This window comes from Salvia miltiorrhiza, chromosome 3 (assembly GCF_028751815.1).
Source record: "Salvia miltiorrhiza cultivar Shanhuang (shh) chromosome 3, IMPLAD_Smil_shh, whole genome shotgun sequence".
In the NCBI taxonomy this organism is placed as follows: domain Eukaryota; kingdom Viridiplantae; phylum Streptophyta; class Magnoliopsida; order Lamiales; family Lamiaceae; genus Salvia; species Salvia miltiorrhiza.
Genome location: NC_080389.1, coordinates 29,054,119 through 29,076,902, shown reverse-complemented (window position 1 = coordinate 29,076,902; position 22,784 = coordinate 29,054,119). Strand labels below are relative to the sequence as shown.

The following is a 22,784-nucleotide window of genomic DNA, read 5'->3' as shown; positions in this document are numbered from 1 at the left end:
ACCTTTGGTGGCGCACGTGGTTTAGATTGCCATGTGACAAAATAAACTCTAGTTAGAAATTTATCTAACTAGTATCTCATACTTATGCTTAAACTTTCATCATGTGCTTAATCTCATCTTATAACTTCTCCACTATTTACCCAATTGGACCTCCCAATTTAATCGGATATCTTATCCAATTAAAAGACTCTCAATCCTAGGTAAATAGCATTCATATAAATCACATAGTCATTCATGCTTCAAATAAACAAATATTTCACATAATAATATAAATGAATTATCTCAATAGTCAAATGACTTAAAAGTCATTCTATGAACTTGAAATCTTTTTCCTTGTAGGGAAATTCTCAAATATTCATGTAAGCCTTGAAAAATATTTATAAAACTTTCTAGTAGCATTTTCATGCCATATCATGGTGTATAATTCCACCAAAGCTCTTTAAAAATTCTTAACACAAAATCAAGGTGGAATTTTCGGACACTTCCAGTTTACCATTCTGTTCTGTCTCAACTTTAACGAATAAACTGCTTTAACTCAGGAACCTCCTGGATTCGAGACTTATACCGATGAAAACCTCTTTGAGTCTAGTTTTGTTTAAAAAAAAGTATAGTGAAAAAATCCAAGTGGTTTAGGCGATATGGGTGTTTTCCCACAGTCTACCAGATTCGGCAGTTTTGCACGTCTGGAAGCTAGGATTTTTTAAAAATAGTAAATGTTGTCCAAATGCTTTAAACGTTTACATGAGTCTGTATGACACTTGTATCTGTCTCCCATAAAACTTTGGGAGGCTGAATAGTTTTTAAAGTCACTGAAAAGTGTGACTCCACAGACTGCCTTTCTAAATTTCCGGCGGAAATGCGCAGTAAAAGTTTTATATTTTAAAAAGGTAGTAAACCAACTCCAAATGACTTGAAATTTTACCAGTGCTTACAAGACTCATATATATACATACCATAAAATTTTAAAGAATTTTAGACGAGGGAAACCTCGTCGACTCATCAGTCCAGAACGTAAGAAAATTTCTGAAATGGTCGAATTTATAACATATACACATATCCTTTTAGATCCATGCTTTCACCATCATTCTCATGCATTTTCTTACTAAGAACTCATCATGCTTCACTTATCAACACATATAGCCCTTTCAAGGGTTCTCAAGAAATATATCTCTTCCTCTCATGCATCTAACATGTAGAGGTGTATGAGCACATGAAGGTAGTGGAAAGTTGAAAGAATTCATCATGCTCTCTTTTATCAAAATTTTCGAGAATTACAAGAGTAGAGAGGGGAATATCATGCTTCAATATACTTCAATATACATGCTTATACATCATGGAAAATATATATATATAACATAAGAGGAGGATTTAGGTTGCTACCAACAAGATCAATGGAGGTGGAGTAGAGAATGATGCGTAGGCCTCTTGGAGCTTGTGCTTGAAGATTTAAGCACACTTGATAGCTTGGTGTGAGGGTAGCACTTTTAGCTTCCTTATCCTTTCCAAAAATGGTGAAACAAGGAGAGAAGTGTGGTGGAGTGAGGAGGGGAGGGGGCTGCCGAAGGGAGTAGAAATGGAGAGAGGGAAGCTTGCTTTGATGAGCTCTGATGAGATGATGTGATGGAGTGATTGCTTCATTCAATGTGTATCTTGCAATTAAATGGGATGATAAATGGTGAGTATGTCACCCTCTTAATGGTGCAGGAGAATGAGAAGAGAGAAGGAGAGGAGAGAGAAGGGAGAGAGAGCCGAGTATGAGGGGGGGAGAAGGAGAGATTTGCATGTGCATGTGTGATCTTAAAATGAGGGATCTTGTTTGCTAGAAAGGTTGGCTACTTGGGTTAGCCTTTTAGGGGCTCCTTAATGGTGCATGTGGTCTTCATTTATGGGGGAGGAGAAGAGTAATGTGGGAGAGAGGGGAGGGAGTGCTGCGTGAGGGAGAGAGCAAGAGAGAGACCGAGAGAGATTGAGAGAAAGAGAGAGTGAGAGAGAGTGAGAGAGAGTGAGAGAGATCGAGAGATAGAGAGAGTGAGAGAGAGTGAGAGAGATCGAGAGGTAGAGAGAGTGAGAGAGATCGAGAGGTAGAGAGAGTGAGAGAGATCGAGAGGTAGAGAGAGTGAGAGAGAGAGAGAGATATAGAAAAATATATACATATATGCTTGAATACTTTACATCACTAATTTAGTGTGTAGGAATATATCCCACGGAAATATATTTATTTTCGTGTGGGAAAAACTTATCTCAATTATGATATTACAATATCATAATAACAATGCATCAAAATCATATGTGAATATTCTACCACGTAAAATATTAATATCACATAGATATCTCAATAAACATATAGGGCGAAGATAGGCTTCTCCATAATAGGATTTATAAGGCCCGAGAAAATAATATCGCCTTCTATAATTCTAAAAAATAATTCTTATCTCATATATTCGCCCACGTGCATAATTCCTCTAGCTACTATTTAAATAACTCAATTTAAATACGAGCTAGGGCACAAATAGCTTCTCAAAATACGGGGTGTTACAATCAATCTTAGTCAAACAATCATGAAAGGACTGCCCAAAAACCGAAAAATCATCCATAAAAACCTCCACGAATTTACCAATCATATCAGAGAATATGGACATCATGCATCGTTGAAACGTCCCGGGTGCATTGCACAATCCGAACGGCATCCTCTTCCATGCAAATGTCCCAAAAGGCGTGGTGAAGGCAGTCTTGACTTGATCTTCCGGTGTGATTGTGATTTGGTAGTATCCTGACAAACAATCTAGAAAACAATAAAAATCATGCCCTGCCAACCGATCTAACATTTGATCAACAAAAGGGAGGGGAAAATGATCCTTTTTGGTGACGGCACTGAGTTTCCTGTAGTCGACGCACATCCGCCATCCCGTGGTAGGACGTGTCGGCACCAACTCCATCTTGTCATTGCGCACAACCGTCATTCCTCCTTTCTTTGGCACGACATGCACCAGGCTCACCCACTCACTATCGGCGACAGAGTAGATAATCCCTTCGGCAAGAAGCTTAAGGATTTCCTTGCGCACAACCTCCATTAGCATAGGGTTCAAGCGTCGTTGGGCATCTCGCTTGGGTGCAGCTCCTTCCTCTAGGTTGATCCTGTGCATGCATGTGGCTGGGCTAATGCCACGTATGTCACCTAGGCTCCATCCCAGCGCTGCTTTGTTTCTCTTCAACACATCGAGCAGCGCTGCTTCTTGCTCTAGAGTCAGAGTAGACGAGATGATGACTGGCTTCTCCTCACCTTCTTCCAGAAAAACATACTTGAGATTGGCGGGAAGTTCCTTCAGTTCCAGCACTGAGCTCGGCAGAGCTGGTTGGGCATCACTGAAGGGCAGAGCTGGCTGGGCATTGCTGAAGGGCAGAGCTGGCTGGGCAGCGCTGAACTCTTCAACTTCCCTAGCTAATTCCTCCATGTCGGCTGATCCAGCGTAAACTTCCACGCATTCCTGTTCATGTAAAAATACCTTCTCAACCAAGCCATTAATATCATCTATATATGAGCATTCTTTCATAAAGTTGGCAGAAGGCATAGCCCGATTTTCATGCACCGAGAAAGACAATGATTCCCCTAACACTGTCATTTTAATAGTTCCATTTTTGACATCAATCAAAGTGTTAGTGGTCGCCATAAAGGGTCTTCCTAATAGCAGAGTGTGATCTCTACCATTCTCATGCACATCCCCAATCTCAAGCACTACGAAATCAACGGGCACAATCAAATCCCCGACTCTAACCAGAATATCTTCTACTATCCCACGGGGGTATCTAACGGACCTATCAACAAGTTGTAGATACATGCGAGTGGATTTCAGATTACCTAACTCTAATTGTTGAAAAATAGAATAAGGCATCAAATTAATTCCCGCTCCCAGATCTAACATACCCGTGGCTTCCTTACCATTTTCCAAAGCAATATTAATTACAAAGCTACCTGGATCGCGCTGCTTTGGTGGTAGGGATTGTTGCATGATTGAGGTCGCTACTTCTGAGACTAGAATTTTCTCATTGTCTCCGAACTTTCGCTTGTTAGAGACCAATTCCTTGAAAAACTTCACATATGCCGGGACCTTTCGAATCACATCAAGGAGAGGAAGATTCACGTTCACCTTGGCAAGCATGTTGTAGAAGTCGGTGAATTGTTGGTCCTGCTTCTCGTTGCTCAATCTTCCCGGGAAGGGAATCGGTGGTCGATAAGGTGTAGAAGTTTTGTGGAGCTTGACCTCCTTCTTCTTCTCTCATTCCTTTTGCTGGTCTGCCTTTTCTCCATCAGTCGAGCTGGGCAGAGCTGAGCTCGGCAACTCTGGTCTGGTAAAGCCAGAGTTCGGCATCTCTGTTCTGGTAAAGCCAGAGGAATCGGCTCTACTCTGGCGGGACGGTTCCTCTGCTCTGGTTTGTGTTGGAACATCCACTTTGTTATCCAAAATCTTACCACTGCGAAGAACAGTTACAGCTAGAGCTTGATGCGGCTGAGCAGGTTGGCCATGAAACTTCCCGGGCTGCTGTTGTTGTTGGATTTTATTCAAGGCACCGGAAAGTTGTCCAACCGTTGATTCAAGCCTTTTGATTGTAGATGCTTGGGCCTCTATACTTTGTTTGCTGATCTCCATAAAGGCTTGCAGCGTTTCTTCGAGCGTGGATTTTTGTGGTGGAATCGGTTGCGCACTCTGTTGCAGAATGGATTGCTGCTGTTGGTATTGTGGTCTGTATGGTTGGGAAGACCCCTGCTGTGGTGGGAAATACTGTTGTTGTTGTTGATAGCCCATTTGGGGTGGTCGACAGAATTGATTCCCCCCAAAATTTTGATTTCCCCATCCAACATTCGGCTGACCTCTCCATTCTCCAACTATATTCTGTGGACCTTGATTCATATTTTGGCCATATGGTCTGTTCTGCACTTGATTGTAGGTTTGGAATCCTTGTGTTGCATAGACCTCAGCTTGTCCTTCCGGGGTAAACTCTCCCATTCTATGGCACTCATTAGCTCCATGGCTGAAATCTCCACAGATACCACACGGCTCAACATATTGCATGACTGGGTTCTGCGGAGTTGACATTGGCAGAGCTGGATTCGGCTGAGTTGTCATCAGCGGCGCTGAGCTCTGAACTGGAGAATTTTCCATCTTTTCCATCTTGAGCTGTTGAACTTCTCGCATGATCGAAGCCAATTGTTGCTGCATCTCGAACTGATTTGTCACGGCACTAGCCTCCACTCTCCGTCCACGGACTGACTTCTGTTGGGAGCTTTCGGCTAAGATCTTGAAAATCTCTTTTAGATCTGCCGCAGTCTTCCGAGCTATGTTTCCTCCTGCCGTGCTGTCCACCATAAATTGGGCAGTTTGCACTAACCCATCGTAGAAGAACTGCATCAACATAACATTAGTGAATTGATGTTGAGGGCATTGACGGAGGAGTTCTTCATATCTCTCCCAAGCTTCATGCAAAGGCTCATCCGCTCCTTGGGTGAACTCCATTATTTTTGTTCTCAGCTCCTGTGTTTTGTGGCTTGGGTAGTATTTCAGCATGAATTTTTCACAAGCATCTCCCCACGTAGTGATAGAGTTGGGCGGCAGAGAGAGCATCCACGTCCTGGCCCGGTCTTTAAGTGCATAGGGGAAGCACTTGAGCTTGAGTTGGTCCTCCGTGAGAGTAAGCAGAGGAATCGTTTGCACTTGTGTGCAAAAATCCCGAATGAATTGCAGCGCATCCTCGCTTGGCATCCCATGAAACACCAGCAGTGGGAAGCACAATTGCCGACGTGTTGGTATCTCCAATTACCGGCCTGGTGAAGTCTCCCATGTATTAACTGGGCCATCTCCTTCTTTCCCTTGTTTAATTTCTGCCTAGGGCTGAAATTGGCGGAGCTGGCCTCTTCCTCCTTAGCTTGTTTTGCCGTTTCTGTCGTGTGCTCTGTATCGGCAGAGCTGGCGTCCTCTTTTGTTGGCTGCTTTGAAGGCTCAGAGTCAGAGCTGGCTGGCGAATCTGTTCCTCCTCTCCTGCGCTCTGCTCTGGTAGTTCAGAATCAGAGTAGGACTTGGCAGAGCTGACTTCTTCCTCTTCTACACTCTGTTCTGGAACTTCTGGTTCAGAGTCAGAGAAGAAATCTTCAGTTCTGTCACGTGTTTCTCCGTCAGAGCTGGAGTTTGAACCGTCTGCTCTGTTGTCCCCGATCACTCCCTTGCAGCTATTCTTCCTGAAAATCCCTTCGCTCGTACTATGCAAAGGAGACACCAATTTGCCTTTAAGACTACGGCGTCCCTGCATGCACAACACTGAACAAACGGATTAAACGCACCGAGTGGAAGAAACGTAAAAACAAGAACGAGAAACGCTGGAAATTAAATAAAGCAAGTAAAAACGACACAACTAAAATGCCTAAAACTATCCCCGGCAACGGTGCCAAAATTTGACTCAACCTAGAACACCTCTAGTTTGACATGCAATAGGACAAGGACATTCTAGTGATGGTAAGTTGACCCAGTGTCATCTCTCAAGGAAAGTCTTTAAGGGCTTTTAGTAGTATCGTAGGAAAAAGCAATAAAAGAAAGCAATAAAGAGATCGATTATTAAACTAAAACTTAGAATGAAAAACTTAATTAAAAACGAACTTAAAATTAACTAGACGAATTAAACTATTAAATCCTAGGCAAGAATTTAAACAACTCAAATTAAACCTAACTTAAGAAATTAAATACTTGTAATTTAAAAACTAACTAATCTAGGCGTGAAACTAAAGTGCATAATTTAAATTGCATAATTAAAAAGAAAGCACGAACATAAACTAAAAACGTAAACATGATTAAACGAAAATAACTTGAATTGAAATACGAAATACCGTAAATATCTTGAACGTGTAATTGTGTCACTCAATCACAATCCAAGAAACTAAACTAAAAACTAAATTGAAATCTAACTTAGAACAATAAAAACTCGAAACTATGAAAGCAATTAAATTCCTAAGCTTCGGATGCCAACAGATCTCTAAGATGGCGTCTAAAACTAGGGCAAGGGATTGATGATTTACAATGAAAAGTATGGCCCTATTTATAGACTTCAAATCCTTCTGGATCATCATGAAAGTTGCCATGCAAAGTAGAACTCTAAAGGCAATAGAATCGTGCAAAATAAGACAACTCTCCAGCTATGACGTCCTCTCTAGCCGAATTCGGGGTTCTCGCCAGCGGAATGGCTTCAGCTCTGGCTATCGCCAGCGGAATGGGTCGCCAGCGGAATAGTTTCCGCTCCGGCTTTCGCCAGAGGGATGGTGATTTCTCTGGCTTCTCGATTCCGCTGTAATGGACTTCTATCTCCTCTGCTCTGACTCTTGACTCCTCTGGTGATGACTTGGCTACACTGGCTTCTTGATTTCGCTGACTCCAGAGAAATGGTGATTTCTCTGACTCCAGAGAAATGGTGATTTCTCTGACTCCAGAGAAATGGTGATTTCTCTGGCGTTTGATTCCTCTGGCATAGAGATTCCTCTGACACTTATGTTTCCAGTAGCGAAGTGATTTCTCTAGCGATTCCTCGCTCGCTTCGATTCCTCTGGCATTTCCGCGCTCGCCTCGATTCCTCTGGCATTTCCGCGCTCGCCTCGATTCCTCTGGCATTTCCGCGCTCGCCTCGATTCCTCTGGCTTTTCCTCATTTCGCTGCTCTGGCTCTCCGCTCTGGCTTTCTCATTTCTCTGGCTTGAGCGGATTTCGCTGGCGACTTCTGGAGCGCCTTCCTCTGCTCTGAAGCGGGCTTCTCTACTCTGGCACGGGCCTTCATAGAGAAGTTCAGCTCTGCAATCAAAGTGTGCCTAAAAACACCATTCTTACCCCCAAAATCTCCAAAACCGCACTCTTCCATCTATAAGATCTAAATCTCCTGAAAAGCATAAAACAACCCATAAAACGCACCAATTTCTAAAAGATTTAACTTAAAATATGCGCATGTAAACCCCCAAAATTAGAACAATTAGGCATAAATCATAGGGCTTCAGATTTTTCTTTGTTGATGAATGTGATAAAATCCCTTGTTATGCCAATTTAAGCCGAACTTATTCTTTCTTGAACCTTTCTATTGCTATATCTTAAAGAAAGAATTGTTAGGGTGCATGAAATGGTAAACAAGGAACTGGAGAAAAGAAAGAAAATCTGGGCACAAAAAAAAAATGAATGAAAAATATTGCCAAAAATCAAAGAAAGGTTGGTCCCTATTAAAACAGGGGAATAAAAGGTTGGTTGTAGTTTTACTGAACATGTATGCTGAGTAAGGGTGATACTGAATTAGCCACTGAACCATATTTATCCCACCTTTGCTCCGTATACCCCATTACAACCAAACAAAGACCCTCTGATGAGTCATACTAGTGTGTTCCACTTGTAGTTTTCAATCAAACTCATAGAAGAACTGGTACAGCAAAGTAAGAGTGTATACACTTAGCCCGGTACTTGAGAGAGAAAGAAACTACTATCACACTTTATGCATAATCATTACTCTATGGTTCGTGGTTAGACTGAACTGAATGATGCATGTTAGTATGATCTGAACCTGATGATAGTGCAAGTTTCGTGTCTCGTCGTTTTATTTCTTTCCTTTCAAACTTTTCGTCCGTGTCTTCTGTGAATCCACCTACATACTTGAGGGCAAGTATGGTTTAAGTGTGTAGGTGTGATGCGTCTTCGACTTTTGGGCCATTTGGCCCTATTTTTTTCTTTTTATTTGTGTCAGTCCAGGTCTGTCAAGAGGAAAACGAAGTTGTTGAGGAAGGAAGGTCCAGTGGAGTGGAAACGGAAAGAATGTGGTTGGAATGGGCATTACCAAGCCTAGATTGCTATGTCATGTTTACTAGCATGGAGCTTCGGCTGCAGTACCTCTCCAGTCTAACTTGGGGCATGGGAACCTGAAGCAACCCACCTGGTATGAATCAAATTGAATGAAGCAATCCGTCTGACCACTACCATGAGAAGCAGATAGCCAAAGCCAGAAAAGGAAAGTAAATCTCGGGGATTTGGAAGAAGCAAGGAGAAGAAGGAGGAAGGAGCTAGAAGCATCGGAAGAAAGGGAAAGGTTGACGACAACAAGCAGCTGGAGGCTATCTTCAATCAGATCAATCACAGATTGAGCTAAAGAAGGAAAGAAGATCTCGTTGAAGATATGAAGCTAGCGCAGCTGGAGTTGGACCTTTACCATGCAACAGTATAAAAGGAGGATGAGTGCAGCGTGAAGAACCTCTTGGCACTTTTGGAACTCTTGTTTTATAGTTTACTACTTTAATCCTGCCGTGTGTGGCATCCAAACAATTTACATTCCAGTATTATTTTCCTGTTTCCGTTTGCTTTCAATTTGAACAAGATTCAAGGCTCGAGGCCGTAGGTATCATTTCTATTAATCAAGTATTTCCTTTTTGTTACATGATGTGTTTTATTCATTTTGCAATTATGAATTCTGCTATGTGTGAGTAATCCCTTAGGTGAGGTTTTAGGGGTGGAAATAATTGTTGTCAACATGTAAACATTCGTGAGGCATTTGTTCTTTCGGTTGAGTCTCGTGGTTCTGGAAGGATCTGTTCGAAACCATGGGCAGTAGGGGCCTAACGGGTGATCTCCGTTCGGTAAAATACTGTTCATGTCAAGCAAAGGCCAGGTTATACCAGGGCTTGACAACCGGTATACCCAAGACCGAGTAGCTTAGCAGCGTCAACAAAAGGCGTTGTAGATTCGGAAGGTGGGGAAATGATTGATAGGATACACTGTCCCTCCTCAGTCTTGGGCTTCTCTAGAGACTATCCATCAACTGTGACGAGGCATAAAGCCATGGTTATCGAACGAGAAAGGTAACTTCTGCGCCGTAGCATGTCTATGACTAGTCGGCTAACAAGCCGGAAATGGTTGTATCCAGGAGGCATGTGTCACTCAAAGTGCAGAGTTGGGGACCTCGGGACAGAAGGTTGGTGAGGGTCATACTTGGTGAGTAACGGGTATGACTACTATCTAAGGAGGAGTGAAGCATTGCCTTGTGACCGGGGAATGTGTGACCTTCGGACCAAGTGACCACCATGGGATCAACCATCCTAAATGTGAAGTATACCCCCTTGAAACGCCCCAATGTCTTTGGGCCACGCCTTGGGGTTATATGGATCATGGACGGATCATCAGTTTGCCTATGACCAAAAGGAATGTTGACAACAGTTATGACCTAACCGAATAACCTCACCCCTTTGTTATTATTGATCTTGTTAATTTCTTGTGCAGAGTATACAGATTGAGACTTGTGACACCTTAGTTTGTCGTTGGAGAACAAAGTAGTTCCTCACTCCCTGCGAGATTCGACCCTACACTTGCCACTAAGACTGAGTTCTTGTTGTGAGACGTAGGAGCGTGTATCGTCTGTACTAGGCATACACAAGTATTTTGCCCTCACCGCACGACGGGTGCGTGTCAAGCAGCGAATCTCCTAATGAAATTACTTTTATAATCAAATCTCATTCTTTTTTTTAAAGATCAAAAGCTTTACTTTGAAAGGCCATCTTCACGGGATGAAGCAAATGGAGGTAACCAAAGACTTCCCGCGAGGTTTTCCATGCTCATAATGAGAACCACCAGAGGAGCAGAGACCAGAAGCTCAAACTTCAATCAAACCAAACAAACCAGAGAAAAGACATTAAGCCTATTGCAATGAAAACACTCCTGCTAGCATTAACCGGACAAATCACGTCATGAATTGGATATCAAGATTTTACAACCAAAACCTTAAACTCCCTACACCACTCAAGAACCGTAGAACAAGAGGGACCAAACCAACCACCAAGATTGACACAAAACCAGAGCCACAAGAGAACCAAAATGAAACCCAAGGGGCAAAAAAGGCCCGAAAAACCAGAGAAGGAGGGGCGATCACCCAAGACAGGCAGAACCAAGAGACACCCCCAAAGCAAGAGAAACAACAAACAGAAAACAAAAAGAAGAGGATAGAAACTCCCCTAGAAAACACCGTACCCTCAAGTGATAATCCGAACATAAGGCTAGAGCCTCTAGTCGTCACGCACCAGCTGGAGGATGTTTGGAAACGCAAAAGGCCAGAAACCTTCCTCCACCACCGAAGAGGCCGTGAAATCAGCAACACGATTCCCTTCCCTGTAAATGTGAGTGATAATAATATGAAGATCAGCAATAGAAGAGAGTACCTTTCGCCAGCGGCTGAAGAACCTCCAAGGAACCATGTTAGAACGAGAGCGAAAAAGATAGACCATGTAAGTGCAGTCCATCTCAATCCACACATAATCTCAACCCTGCACCACAATCTGCTCCAAAGCAATGATGAGGGCAAGAAGCTCCGCCTCAAACGCCCAGCCACGACCAGCAGAGAAATGGAAGCAACCCAAAACAGACGAGGAGTCCCGTATAACCCCTCCAGCATGAATAAGAGGAGAGGAGCCATGAACCGAGCCATCAATGTTAATCTTCCGCCAAGGATGAGGAGGAGGAAGCCAGAACACACAGATGTAGGAAGTAGGATGACGGGGTCTGATTTATGCTTAATTGTTCTAATTTTAGGGGTTTGCATGTGTATGTTTTAAGCTAAATATTCTGGAAATTGGTGCGTTTTATGGTTTGTTTTATGCTTTGCAGGAGATTTAGGTTTTATAGATGGAAGAGTGCAATTTTGGAGATTTTAGATGAAAATGGCATTTTTAGGAGTACTCTGCCGTGTAGAGCTGAAAAGCCCGTGCAGAGCTGAAAAGCCCGCTGCAGAGCAGAGCAGAGAAGCTCGTCAGAGCAGAGCTGCGAGGATAGCTCTGTAGCAGAGCAGAGCCGACTTGCAGAGTCAGAGCTGAAGTCTCTAGAGCTGAACTTTCCTATGCAGAGCTAAAATCTCCAAAGCAGAACAAACCTGTCAGAGCAGAGATAAAGTAGCAGAGCTAACTTGACAGAGCTGACTACGCACCAGAGTTAAATTGGTAGAGCAGAGCTAAAGATCGACAGAGTCAATACTTTACTTCAGAGTCAACTTATCAGAGCTGACTTTCAGCTCTGACTTTACAGAGCTAACGATGCAGAGCAGAACATTGCAGAGCTGACTTTCAGCTCTGCACTATTCAGAGCGTACTATTCCCAGAGCTAACTTTTAGCTCTGCACATCTCGGCAAATCTGAACTTTGCAGAGTTGACTTTCAGCTCTGCCATACCTTTGTAGAGCCGAGTTCCAGAATTCGCTAATGTTGTAGAGTACACGACTTCTCGCCAGAGCTGAGGATAACTTGCAGAGCACGCCAGCTGGACTTACCTATGTTTACACGATTCTTTTCCTTTTAGATTCCAACTTTGCATGGCAAGTTTGATGGTCATCAAGATGGAATTGAAGTCTATAAATAGGGCCTTGTTATTCATTGTAAAAAATAATCCTTTTGCCTCCAGGCGTGTAGTTAGATATCATCCTTTGCCCTAATCTTTAGTTTCCGCTAGGCAGCCAAAGTTTAGGTTTATTGCTTTCTTAGTCTTAGTTTCGAATTCATGTTCTTAGTTAGTTCTGTATAGTTCTTTTCATTCATGTTTTAAATTAGTTTTCCGTTTAGAGTTGTAATTACGTGACAGATTACTTCTCGAGACGATTTACGGTATTTCTTTAATCAAGTTTATTTATTTGCTTTTACATGCGTTTCTTTAAATTCTGCTATTTCAATTCTGCAATTTAAATTCTGCCTTTTAAATTATGCAATTTAGTTTTATGCTCATTAGATTAGAAGCTTTTAAATTACAAGTATTTAGCTAGTATTTAAATTCCAAGTTCCTTTACTTTATTGCATTTAAATCTTGCCTAGGGTTTAATAATTTAATTTGCCTAGTTAATTCTTTAGTTTAAATTCTAGTTAAGTTTAAATTCACGTTAATTTATTTTCCAAGTTTTAGTTTAATAATCCCTAGTTTACAGCTTTCTCGTGACATAATTAATTGCCCTTAAAAATCTTCCTTGAGAGATGACACTGGGTCTACTTATCATCTCTAGGATGTCCTTGTTCTATTGCAAGTCAATCTAGAGGTGTTTCTAGTTGAGTCAAATTTTGGTGCCGTTGTCGAGGAAGGTTTTAGGCGTTTTAGTTGTGTCGCTTTTTACTTGCTTTATTTAATTTTCAGTTTTTCTCGTTTTGTTTTTAATTTTCCTCCCGTAGGTGCGTTTAATCCATTCGTTTAGTGTTGTGCATGGAGGGACGCCGTAGTCTTAAAGGCAAACTTGTGTCTCCGTTGCATAGCACGTACGACGGGATTTTCAGGAAGAATAGCTGCAAAGGAGTGTTTGCAGAGGACAGAGCAGACGACTCTGAGTCTGACTCTGCCAGAACTGACGGGGACTACTCTGACTCTGACCTTCCAGAGCAGGGCGTAGAAGAGAAAGGACCAGAACTGCCAGCGAGCTCTGACTCTTCAGAGCAGCCCACGAAGCCAGCTCTGACCGTGCAGAGCAGAACATAGACACGGCAGAGCAGATCATCACAGCCACGAAGGAAGATAAGCCGACAGAGCTACCAGCTAGCTCTGACTCTGACCGAGCAGAGCAGAACACAAGCAAGGAAGAGAAGCCGACAGAGCTACCAACCAGCTCTCACTCTGACCGAGCAGAGCAGAATCCACAAAAGGAGAAAAAGAAGATGGCGCAAAACAACGTGGAGTACATGGGAGATTTCACCCGGCCCGTCATAGGAGACACCAATACTTTGGCTATCGTGCTTCTCACCGCCGTCAGGAATTACAATCTATAGCCGAATGATTCAAGTCTTCTACCTCTCTTCCATGGGATGCCGCATGAGGACGCACTACAATTCATCCGCAATTTTTTCATGCAAGTGCAAACAATCCCATTGCTGAATCTTACGGAGGATCAACTAAAGCTCAAGTGTCTTCCGTATGCTCTTAAGGATCGGGCGAGAACATGGCTGCTAAATCTGCCGCCCAACTCCATCACCACTTGGGGAGAAGCTTGCGAGAAATTTATGCTCAAATACTATCCAAATCATAAGATGCAAGAACTTCGTACCAAAATTATGGAATTCACGCAAGGAGCGGATGAGCCTTTTCATGAGGCGTGGGATAGATTTCAAGAATTCCTCCGCCAGTGCCCGCAACATTAATTTACCAATGTGATGTTGATGCAATTCTTCTACGATGGGTCAGTGCAAACAGCCCAATTCATGGTGGACAGCTCTGCAGGAGGGAACATAGCTAGAAAGACGACGAATGAGTTAAAGGAAATATTCAAGACCTTAGCCGAGAGCTCCCAGCAAAAGTTGGTCCGTGGAAACAGAGTTGAGGCCAGCTCTGTGACGCACCAGTATGAGCTGCAGAAAATATTAGCTTCAATCATGCGCGAAGTGCAGCAACTCAAGATGAGCAGAGTGGAACCACCCCCTGTCTCGGTGCAGAGTGTACAGCCTTGTGGAATTTGTGGTGATTTTAGCCATGGAGCTGATCAATGCAATAGAATGGGCGAATTCACACCGGAAGGACAAGCTGATGTCCACTCTGCGCAAGGATTGCAGACCAGACCAGACGGGCAGAGCATATTGCAGTTGTAGGAACCATATTTTGACATATGATTCACGTGCCCGTGATCCATTTCGGATATCAAACGAATACATATAAAAACCATGTGCCTAAAGCAAGATGATAGAATCTTACTTGCAAATCCGACAATGATCGACTCCAGTGTTGATCTTCCAACTTGTTCCCACGGCAAGACTTGACGTTGGATGGCAACGATCTTCAAGTCCTCTCATTTTCCTATGGAAACGCGCCGCCTCAATTTCTGTGTTCTCATAGATTTCTCTCTATTTTATCTCACGTAATGTCACAAGTAATTAGAATTAGGGCTGTACCTATTATTTATACTGGGCATTAAAACCCTAAATAATAAGCCCATCATCTAATTAAACTAAGATAAAGCCCAAAGGCTTAAGTGAGAAATAGATGGACGGACGCCCCATATGGAGTGAAGCCTTTATTGGGCCAAGCGGGGATCTACTAGCTTGAATAAAGTTTGGCCTCCCAGTGCTCGATTTTCCTATTCAGCCCAGAATAAAATCGAGACACAAGCATTAATTTATTCCACTAGAAAATTAATACTGAATTACCTCTTTATTCTTTAGTTGAGTCAGGGCTAGTATTAGACTTAATTAATCCCCGTGTTTAAGATATCCAATATCCATTAATTAATTAATTCCTCTGACAATCAATTAATTAATTAATTAGTCGTTTAATTATAAACGACATCTCGAGTGCTACCACTTAAACTTATTATCGTATTAGAACTAATTCCACCTGCAGGGTTTAATACTATAAACTTATTAAGTTCATCGAGAGGATATTATCATCCTGTTATTAGCAGGACACAGATCCTTATTGCAATATAATCGCATGTCAAATAATAATTGCTATCACCCAAAATATCGAGTATATTGAACTCTCACCCATGATAAATCAAAGCAATAGTCAATCTATTATTCACACCGATTAATCCAAATAAGGTTAAGACTATTTAAGTCGCCGAGATCTTGATTCTTAATTAGTCAGAATATAAGAATTCATCTCCCTGTGATCATGTTCAATACACGAAGGTACTAGCATAAATAAATAGCCAAGACAAACTATTTATCCATTTATGCTACAATCTAAACCAGCAACTCGTCCATAGTTGCCTCGATTGTGAACTCAATTTATATCTCAACTTTTTCCAATTATATGATCTTCTGTGATCTACAACACACCATATAATCTATAGTATGAGATAAATTGGACTATAATGGGATTATGCAATAACAATATTTCAGATAGAAGAATCACAGTGAACTAAGGAATCAATGTATGCAAGCATAAAGTCTTGCTTTCAGTATACAACCCTTCAATTCTCCTACTTATACTAAAGCAAACTTTTAGTATACAATGTGACTGAAAAACTGATAATATCCTCTAGCTATTACAAAATCTCCCACTTATACTAAAGTTTAATTTAGTATAGGGAGGCCACGAACTCCAAGGCCTTCAACATGCTTGTTGAACACTGCACCAGGAAGACTCTTCGTGAAGGGATCAGCCAGATTATCAACTCCCGCAATATGCATCAAAGCAACATCACCATGCTTGACCACAGACCGAATGTAATGATACTTGCCATCAATGTGTTTCATGGATTGATGACATCTTGAATCCTTGCTATTCGCAATAGCCGCCTCGTTATCATAATAAATTGTGATGCACTTCGGCAAACTAGGAATCACATCAATCTCAGTTAGAAAGTTCCTGAGCCATACAGCCTCTTTAGCAGCTTCACAAGCAGCTACATACTCAGCTTCCATGGTAGATAGTGAATTGCATTTCTGCTTTACACTTCTCCACACAATGGCTCCACCCCCAAACTTAAACACATAGCCAGTAGTAGACCGCCTCTTGTCCTTATCACCTTGATAATCGGCGTCCACATACCCTACCGGTGTCAGCTCATCAGACTGGTAAACTTGCGCATACTCCTTAGTCCGTTTAAGGTACTTGAGTATGTGCTTTACAGCAGTCCAATGAGCTTGACCTGGATTCGCCTGATATCTTGCTGCAATGCCTACGGTAAAACAAATATCAGGCCTGTTACACTGCATTGCATACATGAGACTTCCCACAGCCGAGGCATAGGGAATTATCTTCATGCTCGCTATCTCCTTAGGTGTTGTGGGGTACATTGCCTTAGATAGCGGAACACCATGTCTGAAAGGTAGAAAACCTTTCTTGGCATTCTGCATGCTGAACCGCGCCAAAACAGTGTCAATGTAGGATGTTTGAGACAAACTCAACATTCTCTTAGATCGGTCACGACCAATCTTTATCCCGAGAATATATGTTGCCTCTCCCAAATCCTTCATTTGAATTTGTTGGGATAACTACTCCTTAATACCAGACAATACATTCACATTATCGCTAATGAGAAGTATCTCGTCCACATAGAGTATAAGGAATACCAGACTCCCATCGATACAGACCCTATAAACGCAACTATCGTTGACACACTGCTCAAAACCATAAGTTTTGACCACGTCATCGAAACGTTTGTTCCAGGATCGTGAAGCTTGCTTAAGTCCATAAATGGACTTCTTGAGCTTCCACACTAAATGCTCCTCACCTTCCTTGATGAAACCATCTGGTTGTAGCATATAGATGTCTCTATCTTCCTCAAGATACCCATTCAAGAATGCGGTCTTGACATCCATTTGCCACACCTCTAGGTTCATATGGGCAGTCATGGCCAAGAGAGCTCAAATAGAATTAAGCATGGCTACTGGCGAAAAAGTTTCCTCATAATCGATACCAGGTCGCTGAGTATAACCCTTCGCCACTAGTCTCGCTTTGAAGGCCGTAACCTTCCCGTCTGGTCCTCTCTTGCGTTTGTATTCCCATTTGCAGCCAATGGCCTCACGACCAACAGGTAGCAAACATTTCTCGTATACATCCATGATAGTTATGGATTCATATTCAGAAACCATACATGCTTCCCATTCAAGAGCATCTGGATCTGCTAGTGCTTCTGAGTAAGTCCAGGGATCTTCTTCGACAAGCCCATCATCAACTGAATCCATAGATTCATTGACAAACGCATATCGATTGGGTGGTTTGCCCTTTGATGCCCTCTCACTACGACATGGCACTATTGCAGATTCAGTATCGATAGGTTGTGCGTTTTCTGATGAGACTTGGGGTACTACATCTTGCACAATTGGCTGAGTTGGTTGACTTGTCGTGCCAATGTCTTTGACCTCACCAAGGATGATTTCGCTCCTACTTTTGTGGTTATTTACATAGTCCTCTTCCAAGAATCTTGCGTTATTGCTAATAACGACTTTTTGATCCTTAGGACAATAAAAATAACCACCTTTCGTTCCTCTAGGATATCCTATGAACAACTTTACTTCAGTTCTAGGGCTCAACTTATCGGCATCCTTGTTCCGCACGTGTGCTAGACTGCCCCAAACCCGGATGTGGTTAAGAGAAGGCTTGCACCTTGACCACAGCTCGGACGGGGTCTTTGCAACCGACTTAGAAGGCACTAAGTTAAGAATGTAACACTACTACAAAAGTTTACATACATAACAGTGCATAGATAACGGTTTTTTTCGAAAACCGTTATGTATGAGCGCACTTTTAGGAATAGATAACGGTTTTGCGAAAATCCGTTATCTATGTAGTGTTGTCTAAATGCATAGATAACGGTTTGAACAAATGCGTTATGTTTTTGCGTTATCTATTAGTTACATACATAACGGTACTACAAAACCGTTATGCCGACCGTTATCTATGAACATCTTTTTATAACGGTTATTTTAACCGTTATATATGAGCGCCTTAAGACCGTTATCTATTATTTTTAATATTTAATAATATTATAAAAAATCAAAACCCTAACCCCCATCAAATTTTCCCCAAATCGGACCTGGCTCTCTCTATCTTCTCCATCACGCTCACCGCCGCAATCCTCTCTCTGTCCGTCTTCCCACCGGCTCCGGCGAGGCCGTATCCGGCCGAGGGCACCGCTCCTCGACTACTACCTCCCATCATCCATTTTCCTCTCTCAAAAATCACGGATGAAGACTAAAGGGGAGCCTTAATTTCCTCCCCAAATCAGGAATCGCCGCCGCCTGAGCCGAAATCCGGCAACGCAGCGCCCTTCTCTTCGGCGTTGTCGATGCCGCCATGCCGAAGGCTTTCTCCTCCCCTTTCCCTTCCAATTTTGAGCCCTAGTTTTCATAGAAAGAAATACCGCCGCCGCTACAACTGGAGGACCAGCGAATGGTCGGGCTTCACCCGTTCTCTTCCTCTTCTTCTCTCTGAATCTGGCGCCGCCGACTGAGGAATGTCGATGAACGTCGTTCACTGCCATGGTCTTCGAGATTCGGGCGAGTGGTTGTCACCTCCGCTCTTTCGTTACCTCTCTCCGATTTCGACCAAGAATCGCAGGAAGAAGATGAAGAAAATCAAGAAAAAGATAAGGGTTCCAAGACTAGTGCAGGAATTGACAATGGGCTACCCTCAAAATTCTCTCTTTATCAACAGTCCGTGCAGGTGCGCTGAAACGTTCGAACCTTTACTTTCTTGAAATGCATTGTTTTTGTTATCTGTTATGTTTTAATGACTCTCGCATTGAAGGGAATTATATGCCTTACTTGAATTGCAGTCGCCAAAAGGGGATATAAGCTATCTGCAAAAGTTCTTTTTGATGTATGTGGGTGGGAGGGCGCCCCTTCATTTACAAGAGGACTTTTGTGGCACTGCTCTTTTGAGGTATATTGAACACTGCCCTCAGTCTTAATTTTTTTTTTTGGTAATTGATTGATTATGTTCTATGCATTTGTTTGATGTGTGATGATCATGGAGGGCGTTTGACCTGAAAATAGAACGAATTATAATTTGATTGTTGCTAATTTTATAATAATACAATGCTTTGCGTATTGGCTGGTTATATTGCTAAATATTCGCTTTGACATTGTTTTTGAATAGATGATCTGAAGTCAGTCTAACTGGCTAAGATGATTTCGTGTTTACTTGTATATTCAATCTTACATCTTCTTTGGAAGGTTTCTTGTAGATTTTTAATAACTTTGCATCTGGTCATGCGCTTTCATGTTATTGTTGTAGTTACTATAACAGAGAAGCATTGCTGCATGTATAAGTTAGCTCGTGTATGGGAGCGTACATTTCTACTGCTGCTATACTTATCTAACAGGCCATTAACTTGTAAGTTCATGTAGTTTAGTTGCTGCTAAATCAGTTTCCTATCAACTAATATACTAATGGGATGCCTTAGATTTCAAAGCTGCTCGTGTTTTCTGCTTGATTACTGTTATTGTGGCACTGATCCTGCTATGTGCTTGATAACCTATCTCGTGTGCTTCATCATAATGAATTTTCTCTTACAGGGTGTTTTGAAAGTTAAATTCTGTGACTGTTGTTTTCTGTCTCAGGCTCAGCACTTTCTAAAAAATCTATACAAGGAGGTAGCACTTCGATTGCAGGGATGTGGAGTGCAAGGAAGAGCTTTTACTCTCAAGGAACACTACCCTCAGTCTTGATTTTTTTTTTTGGTAATTGATTGATTATGTTCTAAACAACCATCCGAGTATAAAAAGGAAAAGATAAATCCTGTAAGACAAGAGTAATAACTTCAGGACAAGCATAATCCCCCCAGCCATCCGGGATCGACTACGAAGCCATGTAGCTAGTGGTAATTGGAGAAGAAGCAAAATATTATTTAACGGAATGGCTCCATTCTTAATATGAAAGATACTTCTGTTTGCAATAGATTATATTTTTCATTGTCATGTCTGCTCACGTCTACTGTTGTTTACATTGTTGCCCATGTAAGATATTCTGTGATATCTCATGGGGTGGGTATTAGAAATATAAAGAAGAAGATTCAGTAAGTGGCAGAACTGCTAACAAAAAAAGTCCTCTTCAGTGCACCTAAACAAGAAACTTCTATATATTTTTCCTCTTGTTTTGGTGCACCGCATGGTGCTGTACACAACAGAGGATCTTTTTCCCGAAAGGACTTGGATCTACACTCTCCGTTTTGACGCTAACCTCATTTTGTCTACTCTTCGATATCTCTATCTGGCCGTTGTGTGTGAATTTTCTGGCAATGTGATCTGATTTTATCTGTCTTTTCGTGGCAGACTTGTCTTTCGAAGTTATGGCTCTGCAGCTGAATGGGTTCAGAAAAATAAGTACTTTCACATGTTGTCAAGGGGAGTTGAGCGGGATGGTTGGAAATTTGTTCTTCTTGCTCGATTCTCACCTGTACCATCCTATGTCATAAACTATGCATTGGCTGCTACTAATGTTGGGTTTCTAGTTGATTTCTTGCTTCCAACAGTCATTGGGTGCATGCCCATGATCTTGCAGAATACTTCAATTGGCAGCCTTGCGAGTGCTGCCGTAGGTTCAGCATCTGGCTCCCAGAAGTCTCAGGTTTGGTCATATTTATTTCCCCTTCTTGGCATGACGAATATATACTTGAACCTATCAGCTAGCAGTTTACAGGCTTCCTCCCAACGAACTTGATGGGTTAGTTTCTCTAATTTTTCGGAGAATGCTGCTAAGCAATTAGAAGAAGATAAGATACAATGATCCTGTAACTGAACTCAAATTGATGTACGCCATCAGAGTAGTCGAGAGTTTCATCCTGTCTGTTTAAGTTCCTTATAAACAAGTAGACACGTCAAGTTGAGCCAATTTTGATTTATGAATAAGGGAAGAACGACTTTTAGTATTGAGTGGAGAACTTGTGGTGATTGGTTGTGTTATAACTTGCTTTCTTGGTGTTGATGAGTTAAATATGATTTAAATTTCAAGCTAAAGCATGCTAATGTGTAGTAAGATGATGTATTTGAGATCTTATAGCTTTTATTTGGCCAAAATATGAGTTATATGTTGAGTTTCAACAGAAACTGTATTGCTGTCAAGTTTGGCTGGACAAACCAATGTCTTGTGAGGGATTTTCGAGAGTGTTCCTATTGTCCAAATAACTTGAAATTTTTACTGTAATAACTTCAGCATGAGTAGGAGGTTTCTGTAAAATTTCAGCTAAATTGGACACCGTTTGATATGTCAAACAATTTTCTTAAAAGTACTGCGCGAAGCAGCAAGGTTCTGTGGCAGATTCTGCATTTTGTGAGATTATTTCTTATACACTTGAGAAGATATTGTATTTTTGTAACTTTCTAATAAAGATAGACTTTAATAGCTTTCTTAAAAGGTAAAGCTTGCATTTTTCTTTGAAAATGTTGATTTTATATGATTTTTCAAAGTTGAGATTCATGTTTCTTACTTGACAAAGTTATGAATAGAATTATGCTAAGTAATTGATGTTTCAGTTATTCCCTTCTTCATTCCCTCGGACTATATTCAACTATACGGTATATATGTAACGTTGTGAGAGAGAGCAGAGTTGAAATATCTCTTTCATATTTCTTTTATTTAAGAAGCTCGGGTTGGCTATGTTTTGCAGGTGAACTCGCTCGTGTTGGTGCAGGGTAATCTTCTTCTCATTTTAACAATATAGATAGAACATTGAGATCTTGAAGATTACTTATGTAACTCACATGTTGCCGGATTTTTTTAATTCTCCAGTTCATTATTGTGATTGAGTTTATCATCTTGGCGGATCAAGTAGATGGGAGTCGATGAGCTATGAGGACTACTACAAACGAGAAGGCTGAAGCAGAGAACGTCGTTTCAAATGTCTAGCAAGTTGCGCGCATTTGTAATATTTTTTAATTAAACATCTAGCTAAATAGAATATATGTGAAGTTTTCATTATATTTGGATGATAATGTATGAATATTTTGGATGATATATAATATTGTTATTGTTCATTTTATCATTTTGTCGTTTTATAAAAATTGTAAAATTTATAAATATACTATAATTATATAAAGTGCAAAAAAACTGTTATAAAAGATGCAAAAACCGTTATAAGAAGTAAAAAAAACTGTTAACTATGATGGAAAAAAACAAAAAAAAAATACAAAATAACGGACAAATTCTCATATATAACGGTAATAAACCGTTATGTATAAGCATTATAGATAACGGTTTCATACCGTTATGTATAGAAAAAAAACTGTTAACTATGATAGGAAAAAAAATAAAAAAAATACAAAACATAACGGAAAAATCCTCATACATAACGGTATAAACCGTTATGTATAATCATTATAGATAACGGTTTCAT

General features: G+C 41.3%; 1 long non-coding RNA gene across 1 annotated transcript; it reads left to right on the top strand.

Annotated features, from left to right (window-relative positions):
* The first annotated feature begins 21,279 nt into the window (after positions 1-21,279).
* On the top strand, positions 21,280-22,433 carry LOC131014022 (uncharacterized). The gene is made up of 2 exons (XR_009097943.1): positions 21,280-22,083; positions 22,181-22,433. It is a non-coding gene; the product is annotated as an uncharacterized LOC131014022 (long non-coding RNA).
* Positions 22,434-22,784: the final 351 nt, after the last annotated feature.